General features: G+C 32.4%; 1 protein-coding gene and 1 long non-coding RNA gene across 3 annotated transcripts in view; one reads left to right on the top strand and one right to left on the bottom strand.

Moving 5' to 3' along the window:
• Positions 1-27,360, top strand: part of LOC129756799 (uncharacterized) — a 510,097-nt gene that overhangs the window by 152,275 nt on the left and 330,462 nt on the right. The window lies entirely within an intron of this gene.
• On the bottom strand, positions 18,008-19,207 carry LOC129756806 (uncharacterized). The gene is made up of 3 exons (XR_008739534.1): positions 19,156-19,207; positions 18,792-19,075; positions 18,008-18,547 (listed from the first exon to the last, which is right to left on the bottom strand). It is a non-coding gene; the product is annotated as an uncharacterized LOC129756806 (long non-coding RNA).

Genomic DNA, 27,360 nt, shown 5'->3' with positions numbered 1-27,360 from the left:
ATCAATTAACTGTCCCAACCTCCGTGACTCGATCGTTGCAAAACAACGCAATTAATGCCAAAAAGCTTAACCCCTTTCGGCGGCCTCTTATTATACAATCTTTGATGTCTGAAATCGATTACTCTTCCCTCAAAACTCCCGTGTGCAAATTTTCAAAGCAATCCATTACATAATAACGTCAATATCGCTATAAACAGTGAAAAATTAATTAATATGAACGACCCCTTTCGTCGACCCCTGGCAAAAAACTTGACATCTGAAATCGATTGCCAGTTCCTGAAAACAACCGTGTGCAAATTTTCATCTTAATTCAATGTATAATTTCGACATTATCGCAAAAATATTGAAAAGTTGATATGGACGACCCCCTTTGGCGGCGCTTTACACTGAATTTGATACGTGAAATCTATTGCCCGTCAATAACGTCAATATCGCATAAACAGTGAACAGTGATAATGAACGACCCCTTCGGCCGACCCTTGACTTAAGTTTGGAAAAGTGAAATCAATTGTTTGTCCATAATTACTCCTATGTGCAAATTTTCATCCTAATCCGATGCATAATTACGTCATTAACGATGTATAATAACTGACATCAATATCGCAAAAACAGTAAACAGTTAATATGGACGAGCCCTTTGGCTGACCCCTTTCACAAAATTTGACACCTGAAATCGATTGCACGTTTTTAAATCTGTAGGGGAAGTATTTTTTACCTTGTTTGAAAGTTGCATGTATCTATTTGTTTATTTATGTTTGAAATATATTTTGTGTGGAAAATATGAGAGAATTGGGAAAAAACCTCAAAAGCTTTTGATGGAATTGTATACTTTCCAAGAATGTTGGTGAATAACGAATTTGAAGTTCTCAATCATACACATCTCTTCGGGATCTGTTTTCCGGAATAATTCACTTTATTTTTCAAAATCTAATAAATACTGAAATTGAGTCACCAAAATGTTTGATCATTGATTAATGTTTTGGGAAATGATAATGAAATCACTTTGGTAGACGATAAAGCTTCTTGAGACCTGAGCTCCTAATATCTTAATACACTCACGTTTCCTATTGAAACTTCTGATTGAACCTAGAGGCCTTTAAAAGATGTATGTTTACAAATTAAGGCTGTACTGTACTAATGTGTTCCTAGCTTAACTTGGCCTCATATAATTGAATTTCTTAATTTGGTGTTGTAATCAAATCTATCTATTTGAAATTCATTAGAATGGTGTTGTGGTTAAACGGTAGCAAGAAATTTTAAAAAATCTTCAAAAAATCGATGATATCTGCTCTGGCAAATAAAGAAGCCCATTAAGTAAAAAAATAATTACTTTCCTCCTAGATTCCCTGTTTTTCTTGTCTAAACTTTTACCATAATATTATTGAAATTAAAGAAACTTTGAAGTCAAATCTATTGTACTGAATTATCCTATTTTATATGAATTTTTTTTCTGAACAAAGCTTCAAATGATCAGTATTTCTCAAACTACTTTTTAAGCCATTTGGATAAGAGGGATACAAATGTTAATATCATCAAATTTGAATAAAGAATACTAATCATTTCTTCATATCTCAATCTAGATCTGGTGCAAATTTTTACGACATTTTTTTAACATTTTTTCGATTTAATGAAACTTCTCTTATTCGAAATACATATATTGAAAATAGAATGCGATTGGATGCAAGAAAAGGAGGTTTCAAACAAAAAAAAAGAAAAGACACCTTTTTCTAAGAACTTTCCTATTACTTAAAAAAATAAAACTTCACTAGCTATCAAACTAATCATTTTTTTTTAATTACGAAAATATGTCATGGTTTAATAAACTCCTTCCCATCAGTTATCAATTTTCAGGGTTGTTGATTTTTTTCAACTAATAACCAGAAAAAAAGAATAGTTCTAGCAAATGCGTAACGATTTTATCTTATCCAGAAGACAATAAAAAATGCCCGAAATTTCTTTTCTTGATTTTTTTGTGTATGTAAAAATCTGTATGTCATCAAGACAGATGAAAGATTTTTAAAACTGACAATGTACTGACATAATATCCACACTTCGAAATTTATCTACCTGCAATCTCATTTTAAAATTACAACCCTTAACGAAAGCAAAAAGTTTGAAATAGTGAAATTTTGAAACATATTCTTTTGACGATATTTGATACTTTTTTACAAACTTTATATCGATTTTCAACTAAAATGGTTCAAGATAAAGTTATATAAAAGGGCATACACAAATTAATTTTTTTTATAAGTACACAACAATCAAAATGTTGATAATCAATAGTTGTAAAAAATGTCACAATTAAGTATAACAATGATGGATCAGTTTAACCTTTTAAACGATTGATAGCATTAAGCTCTAATGTGCGATGGAAACAAGTACCGTAAAACGGGGTAACTTTGACCATCAATAAGTTTCTCCACAATAACAGTCTATAGTTTGAATTTTTGAGAACTGTTTTCTGCGTTCGAAAGCCTATTAATTGAGTATCAAATGTATTTGTTTGTATTTGAAATTGTTTTCTGTTAGTAAAAATGTAATTTCAAAATTTAAAAATATCTATTTTTCCAAGGCTTGCAAACAAACAGCTCTCCTGATGATACCAAAAAGCATTCAGAAGCAAACGGGTAGTTTAATGTTAAAGAATAACTTTTATTCTTTGTATATGTACAGTTAAAGTGCTATTTTTATATTCATTCAATGATAAATTTTTGATATTTGTAAAGTAAGGACATTTTCCTAAAGTAAGCCCATATTGGAAAAATGGATAGGAATCTTATCAAATGATTAACTTTGAAGAACAAATGAAAATGAAAATAGTGGGAGGGCCGAGGGGAATGTGTGAAGGTAAAATTTGATTTGTATTTTGAAGCTCGAACTATTTAGCAATTATTATAATTTTAGCCGCTAGATGTATGCAACATTGTTTTTTTTTCGATTACATATATATTTTTTTTAAAGAAAACGTTAAAAAGCAAGGTAGAATTGATAAATTAGAATTTGTAAACAATTATGAAGGTGTTTTGCATCCTTTATGATCAGAAAAACTCGTTAAAACCGTCAAAATGGAAACTGATCAATGTAACCCCAAAGCATCAATTCCTGAACAGTGACGAAATCGATTTTTAAATCAAACTTAAAGTTGTCTGATAAATTTCGGCAACCATGTTTTACGTTCATATGAGTCCATTACTGGTTTTAAAAATGTAAAACATGCCACATTCCCCTTAACAGAAAAAATAATCGAAAAATATTGAAAAAAGTGATTACCCCGGATTAGGGTACTTATCGTTCACCAAGTATCAATTAACTTTCATGTTTTGACCGCCCATCGAGTTCGTTTTGAAATTTGAATTTGTTTGACTATCAAGCCTGGGAAAATGAAACGATTCCTGCTGCTTAGAGCTTAGCTGTCGAAACTTCGTTCCATCATTGCTTTTTATTCTTATTGCTGTAAATTAATCAAATGTTAAAGTAAAAAACAATCGTAAATTCCACTTTTCTGAATATCCGGAACAGGTAATTGGAGCATGTCCCGAAAGCGTAACACCGTTCGTTTCACGCCAATAACTTCTTCTAAAAAGGAGTATACACACATTTTTATTCTAAAGTCCATTTTAAATTAAAAAAAAAAACATTGATACTCCACTTACTAGCATAAACAATCTCCTATTGAAATTCTGCATATTTTCTACCACGAAACACGAGAACGACAAAAAAATTGCAGTGACAAAAAACAACGTCCGATCTCGAGCAAGGATTGCTGCGATCTCAACATGGTTATCCACGGTGTACAATTTCAGATCAATATTTCGATACGAGCCAAAAAATGATGTCTTGGGTCCCAATCTGAATCCATTATTTTATTTTTAAATTTTTAAACTGAAAAAAATATGAATTTCTAAAGATGAATTTAATAAAAAAAATCATTTCTGAAATTTGAATTTTTGCAAAAATAATTTGAATTTTGCAAAAATTAAGTTTACGAACTTCGGATCTAAATATGAACATTTAGAGTCCGGGCACTTAATTTCTGCGATAACTACATTCCTAGAATTTGGATTTACAAAATTTCGACAGCGTTGGTAATCAAAAAGACTACCTTGTCTATTTTTCAGATGACTGAATAACGTGTATTTGAGAAATTTACAATTAAAAAAGATATGATAAAAATTTATCTTTGTCGACTTGATAACTCATGAACTGTGGCTTTTTCTGAAATTTTTTCGGTCCAAATAGATTAGAAGTATAAGAAGACTCACTAGAATGCTCCCGTTTTTCGATCAAACGAATAGTTTTTAAAAATACGCGTTTGTAACTGCCTGGACACCAGATGAGCTTAGCCTTAATTTGTTTTTTTTTTGTCATATTTAGAATAAAATATTTTAATGCATGGATATGGACAAAATTTTGAATGAAATGCAAGACCATGTTTGAATAACAATTTCGAAACACCTTTTCAATTCTATTTTCTAATGATATTGCGAACATCAGATACATAATGCGAAATAAGAGAACAGAAATACAATTGAGATTTTGATTATAGGGAACCAGAACCGTGAAATGAGTTTAATCTAATAAAATTTAGTATTCAGAAATGAAATTTTATCATCTGTAGTGAATAGAATTGAGAAAATAGAGGAAGTTAAACGCTTTACTAAGGAATAAGAATCAATCTCAAAAAATTATAATATTTTGTGCTAGCAACTTTTGCACGAAAATTAAAGTTAAAAGTTTATTGAAGGTCCAAAAATTATTGAAAATTCGTGAGCGTGAAAGCGTCACACAAACACATACGGGAACGGAAAAAAATTGTCATTCTGGTGATTAATTTTGGAAAAGAAAGACGTTCGTTTTTTCGAATCGTTTGTTCTCGGCAAAGTTGGTGATAAGTTTTAGGACAGTTTCTTCCAAATTGCCATCGAGGGTTACGACATCATCGAGTAAGAAAATTTTGGAAATCTATAGCAGAATTGTTCATACATTGGTTCAACGGGTTCCAAGAACATTAAACTGAATCAGAATCGTAGTTTAATGCTTAGAACTTTAGAATTATTCAGTATTGTCTTATTGATATTAACAATGACAAATGCTGCGTCTTTTGAGGAAAAGACGTATTTAAAAGATTTTCTGTGTTGGACCAATAAATCCGAATTGAGACTTAAGTTTGATTTTTATCAGTGCAAGTCAGTGAACTTTGTAAAATAAATTCCAAAAAAAATGGGACATTTTGAAGAAAAAGTGTGACAGCGGGATATTCATCAAAAAAGCGGGACAGATGGCAACCCTACATTATCCTAAAAATGCAGGTAAAATCGAAAATAAATATGATTTTCATTACGAAAACTTCGAATCTAAGCCCTAATCAGCCCTGAGAGAATTGAAGATCGTAAAATCGATTTGATAAAAAAATTTTATGGATGAACCGACTTCATTAAATGGCAATCCTATCTCCACCTACGTATGTATGTGAGTTATCAGTTTCTAGCATTTTTAATGAAATTATACGGAAAAGCTACCAAAGAAACAGAATTTTTCCTTAAAACACAAAAAGGCACATTTAGCCCGCACGGGTTTAGGTGCGTCAATTTAAACAACAGTTATGATAAAATCATTTTCTCGATAACTGAAGAAGATTTCAACATAAAAATTACTTTCATGTTTTAAAAACAGAGCCTGTTCATGTGTATAAAGATTTTTTTTCACATATTCGATGTTTTATTTGATAAAATAAATATTCTGCTTAATAGGCGCATATAGCTTGCTTCTATGGGATCCAAAAGTTATGTTTAACAGTGGTCTATGGAGTATATTCGAAAAAAAAAATGCAACATTTTGATTTGATTCCAAATGCATAGATGGAAATTGATAAAATTTTTAGCGTAGCTATCTGGTAATGTAATGTGAAAAAAAAATGCAAATTTTTTAGATGTTCTGTAAAGTGATTTTTGAAATAACGTTCAATGAAAAACTTTTTCGACTTCAATTTTTATGCACACGTGTACCATCAATAATGCATATTATGAAGAACCCTTTTTTTCAAATCAAGGCTATTTTTGATTAGCTTTCTGTTTCCTGAAGCTTGACTTTCAACACTACTCGATTTTTTTTCATTTGGTTGAAGTTATAACAAATTTTATCGATTGTTCTTCTTCGGCACAAAAGCCTCATATTTGACTTTTCTCACTCCACCACAGATTTTGCGTGATGGCACGATTTCAGATCCTAACAGAGTAGGTATAAACCTTGTTGGAACCATTTGAAGAGCTTTGTAGGGAAAACGAACTCATTTGGAGGGAGCCTTCTTTGTATATTTAGCATTCAACGTGTCAACTGTTATGAAACACTGAGTGATTTGCCGTTTCCACAGATTGTTAGCTTTCTCAAGTGATAGACATCAATTTTTTCAGTTTTTTTTCCTTGTTTCATTTCGGAAAATACAAGCGAGACTGGAAACCCGCCAAGTGACTGCTAAAGAGTTCGTTTTGCTGTCTTTTACGATTTTTTTCAAAATATCTCCCCACTAGCAGTCCAAATCTTTTGGGCAAGGCTGGACCACCGTATTATATTTAATTTTAACCGGAGGGCAGCTTTTCTAGCTTGAAAAAAAATGAAGTCATTAATCAATCATCTTCATTTTTAATTAAAATTTTAGCTCACTGTTAGATCCTTTTGGAATTTTGTTCGAATAGTTAGTTTTCAGCTGATTTTGGGTCTCCCACTGGAATTTTCCTGGAGTTTAGCGATCCTTCTCAAATAATTTGGTTAATGAACATCTCCCTTGGACGCTATCTCAAAAATCACTAAACAGAACTTCACAAAATCTGCACATGTAAACATCACATTACCAGGTGGCATCGCTGAAAATAATCAATTTGCATTCCAGCGTACTTAATACAGTCTGGAGCAAAAGGTTATCCTCTGTTTTTCCCCAAATCCTATACACAAACCATTTTTTTATCTGTTAACATTATCCGCCATATACCGGAAACTTCTTTCAGACAATACCGGGGAAGCCCAAACTCCCTACCAGTTAGAGCCTTTGGCTCTACCCTTATGAGAGACCAGAAAAGAAGCAGAAAAAAAATCAACAAAAAATTCAGACCTTAAGATTGTGTGTGCTTATCGCTCGGGATGTGTTATCATGGACGGCGTTTTTTTTCTCTTGTGTTCCACACACCACATTATACATTTCGCTCGTTTCCGGTGAATTATCCTTTATGAAGCCTCACGTTCTTCCTTTCTACTCGAGACTTACCTCGAATGTGCATGTGAATATTTAATTCTTCTTATGAATTTCATGAAGCTTGGCGAATCATTAACAGCGCCGTGAACCTCACCGAAACTTCTGGGGCCTTCTCCATTTCGTTGAACCAAACCGAAAGTAAGGTGTTAACAGAGCAAACTTTTTGCCCGCTCAGAAGATGAACTTGCTCGTATGGTGAGACTAGTTATCAGGGGCTCTGATTTGAGCTGTTTGTTATATCAACCAACATTATTTTCGAGAAAGTTTGTCTTAGAACATATAATTTGTGATATTAAATCAGATGGAGATTATTGCTTTTCAGTGGAGAAATTTACTTCAACGTTAGAACAAAACCAGGAGAAAAGCTATTCAGATGAAGATGAGTTTAACCTGTAAAAAAAGAGAGAAAAATTCATCATTGCTAAATATTCTGTTTTGAATACAGCAAATGACAAATAAAATTCTACACGCTCATTTCCAACTTCTTTCATCTCTTCTAACTTTCTATCTGAAAAATCTATAAAATTTCATAATCTTGAAATTTTCTTACTTATATGGACATCACTTTTCACCGATAAGGCCGATAAACTAATGAACACACAAAATTATTTTCGGTAACCTTCCTCATGAGAGAGCTGCATCAGCGTTCAGGAAAGGAAGATTTCATAGCTCATAGAAAGCTTTTTTTACTATCGAAGGTTACCGGTATTTTTTTTTTGTCAAGACTGTGAGCATGTTTTCCAAAAAAAATTTTTACAAAAAGAAGGATGGAACTTCCCTAACTGTACCTCCACCCTTGGACCAAAAATTGAAAAAGCGAAGTGGAAACGAGGAAAATCCGAAATGGGGAAAATAAATCTCCCTCTAAGCCTCTCAGGAATAGGAAGAACGATTGCTCGCAAATAAACAATGATTGGACTTTGCTGCTGCCGGAGCAACATCAGCAGATGAAGATGACCACCAAGTGCACTTCGAGAAGATGAGGATTTTCCAACTAAACCTAAATGGAGATAAGCTCGTCCTCGTGGGTGGATGGATGGTTGACTGGGTTGTGGTTTTCCATTCACAGGTTAGGAATTATTATCCATGGAAACTATCAATGATTAATGAAGTTTTTAAATTTCTATTTACTTGTAAATTTTGTGTTTGAAGGACTGAGTCTTAACTGTTTATTCAATGTTTCATATTATTACAAACCGACCGAATTAAACTGAAGCATATTATAAGTGCACTAGTAAAGAGAAAGAATCTCCGTTGACACCTGTGAATAATTTGCTTTCTTCATTGAAAAAGGCTCATTTAGTGCTTGTCGGCGATGAAAAATAAATCCAACCATCTCTCCAAAAAATTGGAGGCTGCAAAAGGCACTTTCTTCCAGAAACTTGAAAAGTTAAACAATAAAATTATATGGCCAATTTAAAGTTCGCCGAAGAGGGTTAGACAGCTGAGAAAGAGGGAAATCGTTAGCCGTCGAAAAAGTCCGGGTCCAGTTGTTATAACCTTAACAAAATTCATTCTTCGTCTCGGCGAAACTTTCAACTGACTTCAAGGCAGTCCGTGTGGAAAGAATAAGATGACCCCTGGACACGCTTTTTCAAAAGAATTTACCGTTAACCTCCTAGACTTTTAGAGGAGAAGGGGGGATGTCACACCAGAAGCTATTCTCAGGGTACTTAAAACATTGTCCATTAGTGACATCCAGTAGAAGACTTTCGTTGTCTCCATGAAAAAGGGAAGCATGGGGGAGAAGATTCTGTGAAACTGACCGGCTTAGCCTGGAGAGCTTGAGCCCGAGAAAAGTAATTGGTTGTTGTTTTGCTTCTTCCAGGCATGAAGTCTACACTGAAGTCTTTGCTAACTGGCGAAAGTTCTCCAGAGACGATATGCATGAATTATACTTCTTCGGATGAAAGTTCCTCTTTTCGAGGATTTCGATTCCGGATTATGTTCTCCTCAGGTACAATTGCCTGGTGAATAGGAAAGCTTTTTTTGCCTATGTTCAATAAGATGGATCAGTTAAATGGAAATTAATCTAAAAATGTTGTGAAATGGACAAAAATTACAAAAATGACAAAAACGAACAAAAATTTCTAAATGTAAAAAAATGTCCAAAAACGCCAAAACCGTCTAAAATATCAAAAATGACAAAAATGACAAAAATGACAGAAATAATAAAAATGACAAAAATGACAAAAAAGACAAAAATGACAAAAATGAAAAAAATGACAAAAATGACTAAAATGACAAAAATGACAAAAATGACAAAAATGAAAAAATTAAAAAAATGAAAAAAATGACAAAAATGACAAAAATGACAAAAATGACAAAAATGACAAAAATGACAAAAATGACAAAAATGACAAAAATGACAAAAATGACAAAAATGACAAAAATGACAAAAATGACAAAAATGACAAAAATGACAAAAATGACAAAAATGACAAAAATGACAAAAATGACAAAAATGACAAAAATGACAAAAATGACAAAAATGACAAAAATGACAAAAATGACAAAAATGACAAAAATGTCAAAAATGACAAAAATGACAAAAATGACAAAAATGACAAAAATGACAAAAATGACAAAAATGACAAAAATGACAAAAATGACAAAAATGACAAAAATGACAAAAATGACAAAAATGACAAAAATGACAAAAATGACAAAAATGACAAAAATGACAAAAATGACAAAAATGACAAAAATGACAAAAATGACAAAAATGACAAAAATGACAAAAATGACAAAAATGACAAAAATGACAAAAATGACAAAAATGACAAAAATGACAAAAATGACAAAAATGACAAAAATGACAAAAATGACAAAAATGACAAAAATGACAAAAATGACAAAAATGACAAAAATGACAAAAATGACAAAAATGACAAAAATGACAAAAATGACAAAAATGACAAAAATGACAAAAATGACAAAAATGACAAAAATGACAAAAATGACAAAAATGACAAAAATGACAAAAATGACAAAAATGACAAAAATGACAAAAATGACAAAAATGACAAAAATGACAAAAATGACAAAAATGACAAAAATGACAAAAATGACAAAAATGACAAAAATGACAAAAATGACAAAAATGACAAAAATGACAAAAATGACAAAAATGACAAAAATGACAAAAATGACAAAAATGACAAAAATGACAAAAATGACAAAAATGACAAAAATGACAAAAATGACAAAAATGACAAAAATGACAAAAATGACAAAAATGACAAAAATGACAAAAATGACAATAATGACAATAATGACAAAAATGACAAAAATGACAAAAATGACAAAAATGACAAAAATGACAAAAATGACAAAAATGACAAAAATGACAAAAATGACAAAAATGACAAAAATGACAAAAATGACAAAAATGACAAAAATGACAAAAATGACAAAAATGACAAAAATGACAAAAATGACAAAAATGACAAAAATGACAAAAATGACAAAAATGACAAAAATGACAAAAATGACAAAAATGACAAAAATGACAAAAATGACAGAAATGACAAAAATGACAAAAATGACAAAAATGACAAGAATGACAAAAATGACAAAAATGACAAAACTGACAAAAATGACAAAAATGACAAAAATGACAAAAAGGACAAAAATGACAAAAATATCATAAATATCTGGAATGCCCAGGCCCTCTGGAAACTCAATCTGGCCTCCAAATTAGTTCTTCGATTGGAGTTTTGAGAGTTGGAAATTTTACAATTTTTGTAGTTTTTATTTCGTATTTACTCAATTTTACCAGAACATGAATATTTAGTAGAAATTCTTCACCAATTCTCTATATCTGAATTCACCTTCCAAGATATTTTAATTTATGGCCAAACTATATTAAGCGCTAGGAATATCTCATATTCACGTCTGATTAATCTGAAATTTGACTCTGGTTGATGATTTTTTGGATATTAGACAAAGGGTTTACAATCGAATAATTTGAAACAGCGAAATTATACCGATTTTAAGCTGTTAACCTTCTGGCGCATACATAAGTTCGCCAGAATTTTTTTAGTGTGCATCCGGGCCGGACAAAACGGACAATTTTATATAAAAAACCTGGCAAAATCCGGGCATTTGATTTCAAATTGACGATCATAAATCTGGGCAATAACCGGGCAAATTTTTTTAAAGCCCGGAAATTACTCAACAAAAATCAAGAAAAAAAAAATGAAAAAAAATAGTTTTATTTTCATCAAAACTTATCAACAGATTCTAAATCGTATTTTAGAGTTCCAAAAAACCTGTCTTGAATATTTTTATAAAACTTTAAAAAAAAAAAACGTTTTGGAGGTGTTTGTTGTTTTTTCTGTTTGATTTGCCAAATAAATTGAATAAATCCGGGCAAAATTCGGGCAATTTTCAACGAAATCCGGGCAACTGGGCTGGGCCGGACTATTCCCAAGTTTTGTATTAAATAATGGGGCAAGCCCGGATAAAATCTGGCAATCTGGCAACTTTATGCATACAGCTTAATACAGTTCTACTTTTCAGCTTAATTTAATTCTGTGAACACTTGAACAGAGTTGAAACTACATAGTTAAATGCATCAAAAATACAATCAATAATCACAAAACCTCAAAAAATTTAATGCAAAATTTATCTGATTTCTTGCAACTTTAAATCAATTGAAGCTACTGGATAGACAATTTTGTTTTTTGACATAAATTTCTTAGTTCGAGGTCAAGATTGTTATTTCCACCGAATAACAATTTTTACTCAACGGATTCGTAATGCAGTAGAGGGTCAATAAAGTTATTAACCCTCTACTACATAATCTTCCGAACTCAAAAGTCCTTGTACTTTCGGAAGAAAGAAGTATATGTTCATCAGTGCTGAAAAAACTAAAAAAAGGTCAGCCAGCTAAAATAAAGCAAACACTGTCAATAAATTCAGCTGCACTCGCCCAAGGTCCTCCATCTTATCTGCATATTTTTTCTTCCAAGGGGCACGTACGTCCACTTCTCTCTTATGTCCCGGACCTAACCCAACTGGAAGCCAATTGGCCATAACCGTGGCGGCCACTCTTCTCGATTTCAAGGTAATCCTCCTTGAGAGCCCCCATTCGAAGACGGTGGCTTGGCCCTTTCTTAAAATGCACTTCCAATTCGTGCACCCAAATGGCATAATTTTCCTAGCTTTCCCGAAATCCCTGGCCAAAACTTACAAACAAATCCAACAGAAAGTGGCAAAGTGTGGCATTGGACTTGCACCACAGTTCGGTGCTTGGGCTTTGTCTTTGGCATTTGTTTTTTTTTTGTGTATTGTTTCTCACTGGTGCTGCCCTAATTCTACAGCTTTTGGTTCTCCTCCATTCATGTCGAAAGGGTTGCATGACACAATCGTATAATTTAATGGCTGAGCTTGCGGGGAAATTTCGAACGGAATGGTTCCATCGATTTTTCGAGCGTTCCGAACCTGGCCCAATCATCGACCTAATGGCAACGGTAGATGTGTTTATTTATGTGTTCCACTTTTGGCAACCAACTGTAGGTTTTAAGGGGGGGGGTAGGGTCTAACGGGTATAAAAAAAACACCATTTTCACGATTTTTTTCTAGAGCTATCGTTCAAACAAATGTATTCAAATTTTTTGCATTATACAAAGCATTGTTAAAAGAACATTCAGTAATTTTTTCGTTGAAAAATATTGAAAAATGAGCCGGTAACGGAGCACTTTCGAGGATGTCTTTTAGAAAACAGGATTTGCGGTGGACACTGTATCTCAGCACAGAATCATCTGAAGTCAAAAAATCAGAGCAAAATATTTTTAATAGATGTTTTTCTGGACCCCAACGTTTTTATTTAACTTAAAATTTTTTTTATGAAATTTTTGTGGCTGTTTGAAGTAAAAACTACGATTTTTCACGGAAAAATCCGCCATTTTTCACCTGTAAAATCTCCCCAAAGTAAAAAAAACAAAAAAGAAAAACGTTGGGGTCTGGTATTTTATATGTAGAAAACATGTTCCAAATTTGAAAAGAATCGGATAAGTAGTTTTCAAATGACGATGTCCACGGACTTTAAAAATGTACTTTCGAGAAAAACGCGTTTGAAGTTTCTGCTCTTGCTTTCTTGCAGTATTAGATAGGAGGAGATAAAGGCCTATAATTTCTACAGTTTTGCCTCAATTGACTTGAAAATTTGACACAACATTCTTGAAATGTTTTACAATAAGAAAATAAAAAAATAAAAAAATCGATTTTTTGAAAGTGTTAGACCCTACCCCCCCCCTTAAGCTTGATGAGAAAATTCGTGTGAATAGATTTTAAGGATCTACTTGGTATTAGTTTAATTTACAAAAAATAGTTAAAAGGTAGAAAGTAATTAAACAAGTTTGACCATCTTATCGGGAAACTGGCTTTCATTTTGATCAGCATTAAAATTCTCAAAACAAAGTAATTTTCCTCTTAATGGAGACATAGAATAAATAGCAAATCAAAGCGTACAAATGAGAGAAAAAGTTGCCCGTTCCAAGTGGCAGGAAAGTGTAGAATCCAAAACTATACTGGCTATACACATAACCCCGGAAAAGTTGAACGCCAAACAATTGTGGTTTTTCCAATTTTTAAAGGGATCGTAGCTTCTATTTTTCTGATCCAAAGATGAAAACCGCATTCCCGAATTGAATGAAAAGGTGTACCCAAAAAATGAAATGAAGGTTTATGTTTAAACAAAACTCAACAGAAGTGTTAGTAACACTTAGAGGCCTAACTTTGTTAAAGCAAAAGAAAACTGTGCGATGAAAGAAACCATCGTATGCCTGTCGTGATTTTACTTTTCGTTTTTCAACTCAGATTCTTATCTCAACTCAGAGATTTACTCTAACACGTCTATCACTCACAAGAATATCCTTCATCTCATCTCAACATTCCTTCTCACCTCTAGTATCAATATAATCTCTTATTTACTGACTTATTTTCTCTAATACTAAAATTTATTTTTCAAATATCCTTCATCTCCATTCTACATTCCATTCTCAGCAAAAGCCTTTAAAATCTTAAAACTTTATTCATTTTCTGCATATTCTTCATCCAATCCGAAAACATTCTTAGAAACAGTCTTTCTAACCGGATGGCCAATTTAAAACAATCAGCAGAAAAAGCCTTAAATATCCAAATAAAAAGAATAAAAAAAATCAGATGCTGCAGTTTTAAAAATCTGCGCTTTCTAAGCCATTTCTGTATATTTTTTTCACCGGAAGGCCGAATCGAAGCTAACAATAAGCAAAAGCAGCCTTAAAAATTTGCACTTTCTGAGCCAATTCCGTCTTTTTCCACCAGAAGACCAAATCGTAATTTACAATCAGCAGAAGCTGCCGGAAAATCTGCGCTTCTAAATCCATTACGTCTTTCCACTGGAAAGCCAAACCAATACAAACAAACAAACAACAGCAACAGTTCTTAAAATCTGCGCTTCTTTAGTCAATTTCGTTTTTTCCACCAGAAGGCCAAATCAAAGCAAACAATCAGGCATAACAGTTCTAAAAATCTGCGCTTCTTTAACCAATTCCATTTTTTCAACCGAAAAGCTAAACCAAAACAAACAACAAGCAGCAGCAGCCTTAAAAATCTGCGCTTCCTAAGCCAATTCCGTCTTTTTTCATTGGAAGGCCACATCAAAACAAACAATCATAGCAGCCTTAACAATCTGCGCTTTTTTATCCTCTTCGTCTCATAGCTGGAACCATTTCTAAACGTTTATGTGCATCAGCCTTGCAAATTTCCTTGCGTCACGCGGATTATAGCTTCCAGAATTTTTAAAAGTAAAAAATTTGTATATGATTTCTCGGTTTTCTAATAAAATTTTATTCATGTGCTGGAGATTTCAATGATATCCTTTAAATTTGTGAAGGACAACATTTCCCAGCATGTAGATTTATGGCCGTAGGAACGATTGGGGTTTCGAGGGTCAAGAAACAACGAACGATGTTTTCCACTTCCATTTCAAACTTTTATAATTGAGTAAGGTTATTTAAAAGTAACAATCTTGACTGAAAACTGATGCGAAACCTTTGAAAACTTATCCCAAGTTCAGCATTCTGACACAGTTTTTCAATGTTTTCTCACTTGTTGATAAAAATTTAACCCTTGATTTTGAATTTCAAAAGACATTAAACTCATTTAGGAAGTTCTAGTTAAAAATTGTTCCAAATAGTGTTTCTGAATTCATATTTACGTTTTTGTATCCTATTCAGAATTATTGATCATCAGCTCGAATCATCATTAGAAATTAGAAATGAAATGCTGTTTTGAAATACTGGTTCAAATAAGATTTTGAATTTAATTAAAAATTGTATTCATGCTTTTCAAAACTTATATTAATTTTCGATGATTAGATAATAATTTTTCGAATATAAAAAAAAAGAATTCATTTTGAATTATTTTTTATATTCAGATTCAAAGTTCTTAGACTTAATTACTATGAAGATATCTTTCTAACAATATTTGGAAATGGCGATCCTAAATTGAAAAAAATCAGAATCAGATACATAATTCGAAATGCATAATCAAATTCAGATTCGCATGTCCGGTTCATGATAAATTGAAACCCAAAACATCTTAATTTAAATTATAGAGCTCTGAAGGGATTGAGGGCTCTGAAATAAATTTCACTTCTTGGTTTATATTTAAAATTCTGACCTTGAATCTGAATACAGGAATCGTTTTTTTTTGTTCCTTTGAGAAACTGTATAGAAATTCGTAAAAGATTCAAAATTGAAATTTTGAATTCAGGTTCATAATTCAGATTCAGAGAATTGATAATGAAAATTCAGATTCAGCTCATAAATGAGTATAATGAGATGAGATTAGTATCAAGATAGCTGGTTGGAATTCGACCAGACCAAACTGAACGCCATAAACTCGATTTCGAGAAAATCGAGTTCGAAGTTCACAGCCCTACCATTTCATCAAATATCTTATTTAATCATTTTACCATCACATTTAGACTCTTATCAAGCCATCGAAGTTATACTGGTCGATTTCTGATTACACATTAAGCAGGAAACTGAACTTTAATAGTATTATGTTTGCACCCAGTTCACTCTGTTCGAACGAAAATGTTAAAAAAAATTGTCATGCACTATCATTTGACTGCCCGAGCAGACTTTTATGGCAAAATTATACCAAATTTTGCTATCATGCCTTGAAAGTAAATTGAGGTATCATTTTGCCCGAATAAAGGTGGTACAATGCCAAAATTTGGGTCTCACTTTTTATATATGGATACCTCGATTATACCTAGTGTAGGTTTCACTGAAACCTTAATGATGCCTTGTTAAGCCTACAACACAAAACGAGTTTTGATGGCATATTGATGCCACTTTTAGGTATAGTATGCTGCCAAAATTTGGCATTGATGTGCTTTCAAAATTCCTTTCAAATATGATGGCTAAACAAGGTATCAAAATACTTTCAGTGAAACCAAAATTTTCCAGAACTTTGCTATCCATATCTACTCAGGTTGTTCATGAAAGCAATATCCAGAAATTTACTGTAACATTTCATATTTATTAGCTATTCAACGAATTGTTGACTTTTTTCTAATTCAACATGTCTACGTTCAGATCCGAGTACAAAAAAAACAAATTTTAATGTTCATTTTATCATTCATGAGCGCTGTGTAAATTTCAAAGAATTGCTAAAATCGCCTGCTCTTATGCAATCATCCGACATTTTACTGGTATAGGTTGATAGAAAAAAAATATCCTGAAAAACAAACGCCTTTACTTATGCAGCCGCCTTAACACTTGTAAGAATTAAGCGCTGGTACAATTTTTAGCTATTCATTATTTCATACTCAGGTACATGACATGGTTTGGTTTTTAAATTTGTCGAGTGGCTGAAGGTGTTGTTAAGTAAAAACATTTTTATCAGCTTAGCCTGCGTAGCTTAACACTTGAATTTAAATGTAACAGACAAATTTGAAAATTGCGTCTTTTGTATTCGGATAAATGTTCATCACGTCGACTTCAAATATTCTCTTGATATACCAACATACAAACACCGCAGATTAATTATATGACAAGCGACCTTGTCTTAGCATTTATGAATAACGGTTATTCAATGTCTAAGTTGCATTTGCAGATTTTGCAGATAACTGAGTTGTCGATCCTAATAGCGCAGGAGTTGTCGAGTTCTGATGCTCCATCAATAGAGGAACTACCTCCGAACGACTGCAAGATCCGAACACCCTATAGATCCGTAAAATTGACCAATTTTCGGATGCGAACTAGAACTTGAACAATTCTACTGTAGAAAGTTTTAAACAAATCGTCCCCATCGCTGCTGGGTTTGTTCAAAACAGGCATCCTAAAAAGATGATTAATAATTAGTTTAAAAAAAAAATTGAAATATTGAAAAGCCAAACTAACCTAGATGCAGAAACGAATCGCAGGTTTTTAGACTGAGCCCGGGATTAGTCTTTAGCACTTTAGACCAGATTGCTGTCGGCAGCGAAAAGCACTATGGTGGGTCAGCCTTAGATAGCTTCAGCTCTTTGAGCATGGCCTTGCAAGTCTGACACCAGATTTACCAACGCACAGCCAGTAGCGGTTTGGCAAGGAGCAAAGAGCATCGATTACCAGTTGTGCTCTATTGTTAGCAGATGCTTGCAGTTACTTAAAGTCTGTAACTAATCTTTGTGTTCGTGCAACGAGATATGCACAGCAAACCATCATGCTAAACAGTTACCGAGTTCAGAGAACCATTGTGGTCAAGAATGGCCTTTAGCTTGCAGTTGGTTGAGTTCCAGAATTTCCCATGCAACTGATAAAATGATGGGATTGTTACTCAAGATACCCAATCGGTGTAACCATCCTCCTCTTGAATGGTGTGCTTGTATTCGACCAAAGAACTCCACATATGATAGTCTTGTCTCCAGATCCAGACACGATCTAACGACTGTAGAAAGAGAAATCTTCGGTAAATTCATCCTTTGTATCTTCTTGGAAACGAAGATTAGATGTTCTAACAGACAAATCCTGCAGCAGCACTACTTGTCCCATGAGCCGGAAATAGCATAGTGACTGTCCGGAGAAATCAGTCCCATTGTCCGTACTCTGGAAATCATCACGGGTTCCATACAATGAGGGCCTTATCAAGAGACGTAGACAGGATCCGGAAACTTCTATTCGCGATGCTCAACTAATTGCTCAGATCGCTGTAGAGTTTCAATAATTTTTTTTTAAGTTGAAATGCTCACTGAATATTGCTGACGTGTTAGTGAAACTCAATCGCATCTTTCTTTTAAATTATGTCCGTGGGTCAGGCCTGAAAAGGTGAACGAAAAAACGTTAGGTTGAAATTTCATAATAATTCTTGTTTATTTCTATTTTATGTTAAGCTTTTGCACACTACGTTGCTAGATGTTGAATGCTTGGACAATTTCTCCCTTTGAAAGTGTCTCGGGTATCCACAATAAAAAGACAACAAAACTCATTTAGCAACCAAAATCATGCAACTTATTCCTACTGTGAGCAAGGATTTGTTCAATTTTTACACAAAAATGACTTACCAAGAAATTGGACATTCTTCTTGAGGTTTTTGTAGAATGGAAAACTGCTGGGCAGCCGAACACTATCACCGGCAGTAGTGACGATCTCATTTCCGGGAAGCGGGTAGACTTCAGAGATAACAAAGACTTCCAGAGGAAGTTAAAGACAGCATTGATTTCCTCCTCCCAATAGGCTAGCACTCTCTGAAGAACACATCGTAGACGCTGATGATTCTTTCACTCTTGGAACACTTGTCCTGGCTGACTACCGTTGCTTTTCCGAAACACTTCCGGTGCTCTTGAGCCTACGATAAAGAATGGGTTGAAAGGGAAACACAGTTGGATGAAGCCGATTCCGGAAAATTGTAATTCTTCAATAACATACCTGATCCTCAACCATGAACATTTTTACCACACGGACCAAAAAAAAATTAAGCTAGCGAGAAATAATATGAAAACGGACGATGCAGCAGCTGACTCCACTAGTAAACAAAAATTTTTTTTTTCTTTTTGGTGCCCCAGTAGGCTCAGTAACACAGAGCATATGTCTTATAATACATTTGGCAAAGGGAACATTGTTTAAAAATCATTATTCAATTTTATGGAATTATTAGCCTTATTTATGCTGTTCGACTTAAAAAAGACTAATTATAAAACGGAACGATTACTGTTCAGAATTATTACGTATATCAACCCTTCAAGTTTTGTAATAAAATTAAAGTTTATCGGAATGGTGCGGATATTTTTCAATCATTCTATTTTTTCGTAAAAAATAAAAAGCTATTATAACATGGAATTTTATTTACTGAATTTCCATCAATTATGAGTTAGATATAAAAAAAACATGAAAAAAGCCAAAATATTAATTTTAAGTAGCATCAGATGAGCTTCGTAGGATAAAATTTGGATAGGTGTTGAAACTATCTAGGGCATTTTTTTTATTGGAAAGCATGAAAGTGTGGTGGTACGCCTCGATCACGCTTCCTATAAAGAGTAGTCTGTTGTACGGCAAAGGCGAACCACCACACTTTCATGCTTTCCAATAAAAAGATGCCCTAGACTTACAGTTTCAACACCTATCCAAACTTTATCCTACGAAGCTCATCTGATGCTTGCCTATCCGCCTATTCTTCATGCCTTTACAAATTCTTCTACCTAGCGTTTCATCTCGCCGCACGTGTCACTGAACATACTTGAAATTAATGAATTTATCGGCGTTTAAAACTTATCATCAGAAGCCAAAATAAAAAAAATAGAATATTTTAAAAATAGCTCTTTCAACAAATTTTGAAATTCTAGCAAAGTTTTAAATTTTAATCCATTACAAACATCATCCTGCACTTGATGAACCGTGGTCAGTAGTAATTTGCGAAATCGCATTGAAATAAATAAACTAATTCGAAAATTATTTTTTATCTTTGCTGAGCAATAACTTTTATAAGCCTCAAAACAATGACTTGAAATCTTTCCAATTGAGTTATTCGAATTGTACTCATATTTAGTTTTATACTGAAACAGTAATCATACTGAAATCGTACTGAAAATTATTAAAACTTCATTTAATAGATGAGTTGTATCATAACAAGGTCTGCATTTGAAGTAATTTATTTTATTGATTCTTTCTATGATACTGGAGGGAACTGGATGGCTGAAACCAAATAACAAAGTTTTGATTCAGTGATGAATTAGCATTAAATGAAAAGTAATGATAGAGTCTCCTAAAGAGAAAATTTTTTTTGTTATGTTAAAATTATGAATGATGCTTAGTTTTGGTTTTACTGAAAAATCAACACCACGACTAAATTATTTGTCTGTTTTCAATTCGATTAATTTTTTGACTCTTTGATCAACTTTTCTTATCGTAGAAAATGGAACACCAAATCATGCTATCGTTTTGATCTCACTTTTCTAATCAAACGTAAAAAAATGAGACCTAAATGATGCCTTGTTTTGTTATCTTTGGAAAATACAAAACCAAATTGTGCTTTCATTTTGGTCTCAATGCCTTATTTAGGAATTGCTTTGGCATCATCTTTCGATATATGGATACTTCAATGAAACCTAATTTTGCCATCGAGAAAAATATGATACAAAATTATGCTATCATTTTGGCATTGATAGCTCATTTTGGTTATTGTTTGCTATCAATTCAGGCATCAAAGTCTGCTCGGGATGGGCAATTTATTCTAAATGTAGATGCCTACTTATAGGCGCTTTACGAGCAGCACCTAATGAGTATGGCTGATGCTTGAAAAATGGTGAAGCGAGCCATACAAATTTCGCACTTTTCAAAAGCGGAATATCTGTGATTTTAACTTACCGGTTGCGTTCTGAACGACAGTAAGCAATAAAATAATGCATCCTTTATCGTTAAATGTTAAAAATTCTAACATTCCCTTAAGTAAATTGGAAAACAAAATTCAAGGGATTCGGTTCAGTCTGGCTGAATGAGATTTTAATAAATGTTAACATTCCGCAACATGAAGTTTTTAGCCACGGGAACGTTTTTTATCATTCGATTTATTAGATATTAGTTCTTGACAAGCCGAAGGACTGTTTTGAAAAGAAAAAAAACAACACACATAAGCTTATTTCGCACAAAATCAGTTTCATGACCAAAACATGCTTTTCATCTTCACCTCAAAGCTGGCTCTCAGTTCATTTTGGCGCAACACATTTTTGCCATTTCCACTGTCTGCAACATTGAAGTTTTCTAATAAAATCAGTAAAAGTAGGAAAAATGTTCTGATTTTCATTGGATAGGTAGTTTACCATGTTTCGCATCCGCTGCAATAGATAACAATTTTTTTTTCAAATTGGCGTTCAGTTCGGTCTGGTCGAATAGCGACCAACTATAAACTAAATTCCAAGAATAGTCGATTAATTCAAATTGCAAGATATCGCAGATCTACAATTTTTATTTTCAATTTCGTTTTTAAATTTTTTATGTTATTTGACGTAAAAAATCTGCAGTGAATTCTACATTTTTTTGCTGTATTGTATCATTATTGATTAAGTCATTTAAGTCATTTTTGTCATTTTTGTCATTTTTGTCATTTTTGTCATTTTTGTCATTTTTGTCATTTTTGTCATTTTTGTCATTTTTGTCATTTTTGTCATTTTTGTCATTTTTGTCATTTTTGTCATTTTTGTCATTTTTGTCATTTTTGTCATTTTTGTCATTTTTGTCTTTTTTGTCATTTTTGTCATTTTTGTCATTTTTGTCATTTTTGTCATTTTTGTCATTTTTGTCATTTTTGTCATTTTTGTCATTTTTGTCATTTTTGTCATTTTTGTCATTTTTGTCATTTTTGTCATTTTTGTAATTTTTGTAATTTTTTTAATTTTTGTAATTTTTGAAATTTTTGTAATTTTTGTAATTTTTGTAATTTTTGTAATTTTTGTAATTTTTGTAATTTTTGTAATTTTTGTAATTTTTGTAATTTTTGTAATTTTTGTAATTTTTGTAATTTTTGTAATTTTTGTAATTTTTGTAATTTTTGTAATTTTTGTAATTTTTGTAATTTTTGTAATTTTTGTAATTTTTGTAATTTTTGTAATTTTTGTAATTTTTGTAATTTTTGTAATTTTTGTAATTTTTGTAATTTTTGTAATTTTTGTAATTTTTGTAATTTTTGTAATTTTTGTAATTTTTGTAATTTTTGTAATTTTTGTAATTTTTGTAATTTTTGTAATTTTTGTAATTTTTGTAATTTTTGTAATTTTTGTCATTTTTGTAATTTTTGTAATTTTTGTAATTTTTGTAATTTTTGTAATTTTTGTAATTTTTGTAATTTTTGTAATTTTTGTAATTTTTGTAATTTTTGTAATTTTTGTAATTTTTGTAATTTTTGTAATTTTTGTAATTTTTGTAATTTTTGTAATTTTTATCATTTTTATCATTTTGTCATTTTTGTCATTTTTGTCATTTTTGTCATTTTTGTCATTTTTGTCATTTTTGTCATTTTTGTCATTTTTGTCATTTTTGTCATTTTTGTCATTTTTGTCATTTTTGTCATTTTTGTCATTTTTGTCATTTTTGTCATTTTTGTCATTTTTGTCATTTTTGTCATTTTTGTCATTTTTGTCATTTTTGTCATTTTTGTCATTTTTGTCATTTTTGTCATTTTTGTCATTTTTGTCATTTTTGTCATTTTTGTCATTTTTGTCATTTTTGTCATTTTTGTCATTTTTGTCATTTTTGTCATTTTTGTCATTTTTGTCATTTTTGTCATTTTTGTCATTTTTGTCATTTTTGTCATTTTTGTCATTTTTGTCATTTTTGTCATTTTTGTCATTTTTGTCATTTTTGTCATTTTTGTCATTTTTGTCATTTTTGTCATTTTTGTCATTTTTGTCATTTTTGTCATTTTTGTCATTTTTGTCATTTTTGTCATTTTTGTCATTTTTGTCATTTTTGTCATTTTTGTCATTTTTGTCATTTTTGTCATTTTTGTCATTTTTGTCATTTTTGTCATTTTTGTCATTTTTTGTCATTTTTGTCATTTTTGTCATTTTTGTCATTTTTGTCATTTTTGTCATTTTTGTCATTTTTGTCATTTTTGTCATTTTTGTCATTTAACAGTTTTATTACAAGAAAAATTCATAAACTGACATAAACTTGTTGCAACTTTGTTCCATTTCGATCATTTTTAACCTGGAACACATATTCTATATGTGAAATTCAAATTTTGAAGTTTTTTTGACAACTTTTTATTAGTTTTATGTGTATTCTTAAGATGTTCCCTATGACGCTTCCGCGAGATATATAGATAAAGACATTTTCAATTTCTTTCATCCCACTATTTACTTATAATTTTTGTCCAAAACGGCAGTATTTTTCTAACATACAAAAAACATTTTTTACCAGTAATGATATAGACCACTCCCAGTTTTCTTGTTTCCTTTTTTGGAGATTTCAGTGGTTTCCTTTTTCAAGTTTATTTACAAAAACTTAAAAAGGACAATGTGAGTATGTAGGGATAACGACCTATAAAAAACAGTCAACAAATCATGTTTTGCAATAATAGATTGAAGGTTATTTTGATTTCTCTCGAAATATTTCCAGGAAATAATAAGATGATTCCGATAAGAATAACGACAGATACTATAAATGCGAACAAATTGAAGCGAAACACATTTAAATTTGATCATTTTTTTTCAAGTTCTAACATCGAATTACCTATTTGTTATGTAAAAAATAAAATTAAATTTGCACGAAAATTCTTAATTTGGCAGGGCATTTGCAGTTGTTGCAAAAAAAAACGAAAGTTTTCGTTACAAATAAGACAATGACGAATTTTGCCGTTTATTCCATCCCTCGACTATCCCGTGATGTTTTGGCCAGATTCGGCAAGCTGTTATAACAGCAAATTCGTTCAAGAATGGAATGCAGAGAACGGTGTCCAGTTTGTATCCGTATTTTTTCTTAAAAGAAAAAAGAAAACGCTGCATTTGTTAAAAAAAAAATCTTGAATTCAATAATAAATAACTAATACACAGGAAATAGTTTTTGTTTCAATTCTATCTGAAGCAGGCTTTAATTTTTGAAGGTTCTTTATGCATCTCAGTTTGAAAATGTATAATTTCAAGTAATAATTGTTAGTGAAAATTTATAATAATTTATCGTGATTTTTTTTTAGAAAATCCTAGAAAAAATGTTGTTCAAGACCTTCCGATCGATTTTTTCGTGAATCGTGCGAATCCTCTATAATGTGTAAAATTCTAAGAGATGCTGAATGTTTTTAAATGGCCCAAAACAAAGAGACCGTGAGTCGTTTAATCATGCCTGTCGAAACCGACCATTATAATCGCCATTTTCTTTCGCGATAATTTCTTTTTTTCCACGCCGAGATTCACAAAACGACCCGTTTCTCACTACATTAGTCTGTAAACTGAAGCTTTAGTCCACTTCTATTCCCGTGGCGACATTCTCTTCTGCTCTTCTACAACTCTACACGTTTTTCCTCTCTCGTTTGAACGAATGCTTCCACAAGAGCCACTCACACCAGTTGACGAGCACAGCAATGTTTATTTTCTTCATACTAGGGTTACCAATATTTCATTTGCTCATTTTAGCATTGTTTTATTCAAGATATTTTCCACTCGCATTATTCCCTACAATGCCCTACCGTATAGGAGGAATAGCAACTTTGAAATCACATTTCCTAATTTTCAATGAAAATAAAAGTTTCTTTGTCTGACCATGCCTTTAAAACGAGTATTTTGGTATTTCTTCATAAATAAACCGAAAACCGAGAGTGATACTTTGTTATATTTGTTCCGATTCAAATAGCATTACAATCTGACTTTACACCATTTGCTTGACAAGATCTCGTAGAACATACAACATTGATTTGACATTGAAAAAACTTATATCTTTTTTAGTTTCCAGAGGAATCTAGGAAATCACTCTTAACAAACTATCGACTAAAAACAATCCATCAGAAACAGTGCAGCAGAAAACACATAGAAACACCAACAGCTTATTTCAAACTCTGCACAATTTGCTCGGCACTCTTCTTCTTGTGCCCGATGATCCAGATCGATCCGAGACAAATCGTGACCAGTCCAACGGAAGCGGCCAGCATCAGATACATCACCATTTTGCCGCCACCGGCTTCCTGGACGATCTTCTTCTTCGAAGAACATCCGGCCCGTTTCCAGGCGTCTGCGAAGAATTCCACCTGGGCCGCTTGACAGATGAAGGGCGGCGCGGTGTCGTTTACCGGATAGGCATGCTTGAAGTTTCGATCATCGACGATGTTCAATAGTGCCCTTCCAACGGACCCTTGATCGTACGTAATAATGGCCGCGTATTTCACCGGCAGTTTTTCTTCCATGCGTTCGTACCATTCCAGGAAGAAGATCGAGTCCATCGGAATGCGAATGGCGTAGTTCCCATTGATTGGGACATCCCGGCACGTATTGTTGGCCTTGGCCGTGTAAAGTTCCAACGAAACGTACCAACAGTGACTGGTAAGGTTCTTCACTGCCGTGAGTTTGAACATTTCGGTTTCCACTCCTCCGGATCCGTAGATTTCCAAGATGTCCACTGAAACGGACTTTCCGTCAACGATTTTCTTCTGGATGCAGGGATTGCGCTGGAGCACGCTGATCAGGTTGTCCTGGCTCAGATTGTAGTCCCTCTTGGAGACGTACGCAGCCAGTTGTCCTTCGCTCATCAGTTTTTCCGGCCATGACGTTCCTTGTCCCTTGGAGGTATCACAAAGCTCAACTTTACTCGAGAGAGCTGGTCTCAAGGACGCTAGCAACATTGACAGGAACAAGAACCCAAAACCCATGACTTATTGGTCGAACAAGCCGGATCACAATGACGGTCGCTTACAAATTAGAGTCACGGAAAGAAGAAGATGCCATTCTCAACCAAATTTCGACATTGTTTTGTTGGCACGTGAAAGGTTGTGGCTTCAAATTACCTAGTATAAACATTTCTCAATCAACCCGTTGATGGGAAGTGTTATCACAATCCTAATGGGATATTAATTTGAATCAAATTAGTTTGGCGGCGTTTGAATAGCTTGAACCACTTGAAGCGCTTGTTTTTTTTTGGTTTTGGGTTAGAGGGTGGACGCTTACTTTCCGTTACCGTCGATTATCGTCGAAGGGATTGCAATCGAACGCGGTTTCAGTAATTCTACAGGCAGATAAGGGCATTCAAAAAAAAAAAAATCTACCTAATCAAAACTGATCTACAGAAAACTATGGAGCATAGAATTCTCTTCGAAGTAATTTCTTGAGAAGATCAATTTTCTTATTCAAACCAACAAAAAGCATTGTAGCATTACTTCATATTTTCAATAACTTTCCTAGTTCTTATCAATACATGTTAAAAACGACAATCTTAAACGAATTCAAAAGCTTAAATTTTTTATTCAGAGAACATATTTGTGCAGCAAAACTTTCAGCAAGATTGAAGTCGTGATTTTTCTTCAGTGCAGGTACAACCTCATTTTGTTTTTATTGAAATGACAAATATTATCAATGAAGTTGAAATTTGTTTGGTTACGACAATTGAAAGCCGTTTGCTAGATGCCTACTGACAAAAATGACAAAAATGACAAAAATGACAAAAATGACAAAAATGAAAAAAATGACAAAATTGACAAAAATGACAAAAATGACAAAAATGACAAAAATGACAAAAATGACAAAAATGACAAAAATGATAAAAATGACAAAAATGACAAAAATGATAAAAATGACAAAAATGACAAAAATGACAAAAATGAAAAAAATGACAAAAATGACAAAAATGACAAAAATGACAAAAATGACAAAAATGACAAAAATGACAAAAATGACAAAAATGACAAAAATGACAAAAATGACAAAAATGACAAAAATGACAAAAATGACAAAAATGACAAAAATGACAAAAATGACAAAAATGACAAAAATGACAAAAATGACAAAAATGACAAAAATGACAAAAATGACAAAAATGACAAAAATGACAAAAATGACAAAAATGACAAAAATGACAAAAATGACATAAATGACAAAAATGACAAAAATGACAAAAATGACAAAAATGACAAAAATGACAAAAATGACAAAAATGACAAAA

The sequence above is a fragment of the Uranotaenia lowii genome, chromosome 3 (genome assembly GCF_029784155.1).
Source record: "Uranotaenia lowii strain MFRU-FL chromosome 3, ASM2978415v1, whole genome shotgun sequence".
Classification (NCBI taxonomy): domain Eukaryota; kingdom Metazoa; phylum Arthropoda; class Insecta; order Diptera; family Culicidae; genus Uranotaenia; species Uranotaenia lowii.
This window is presented reverse-complemented; position numbering and strand designations above follow the sequence as displayed.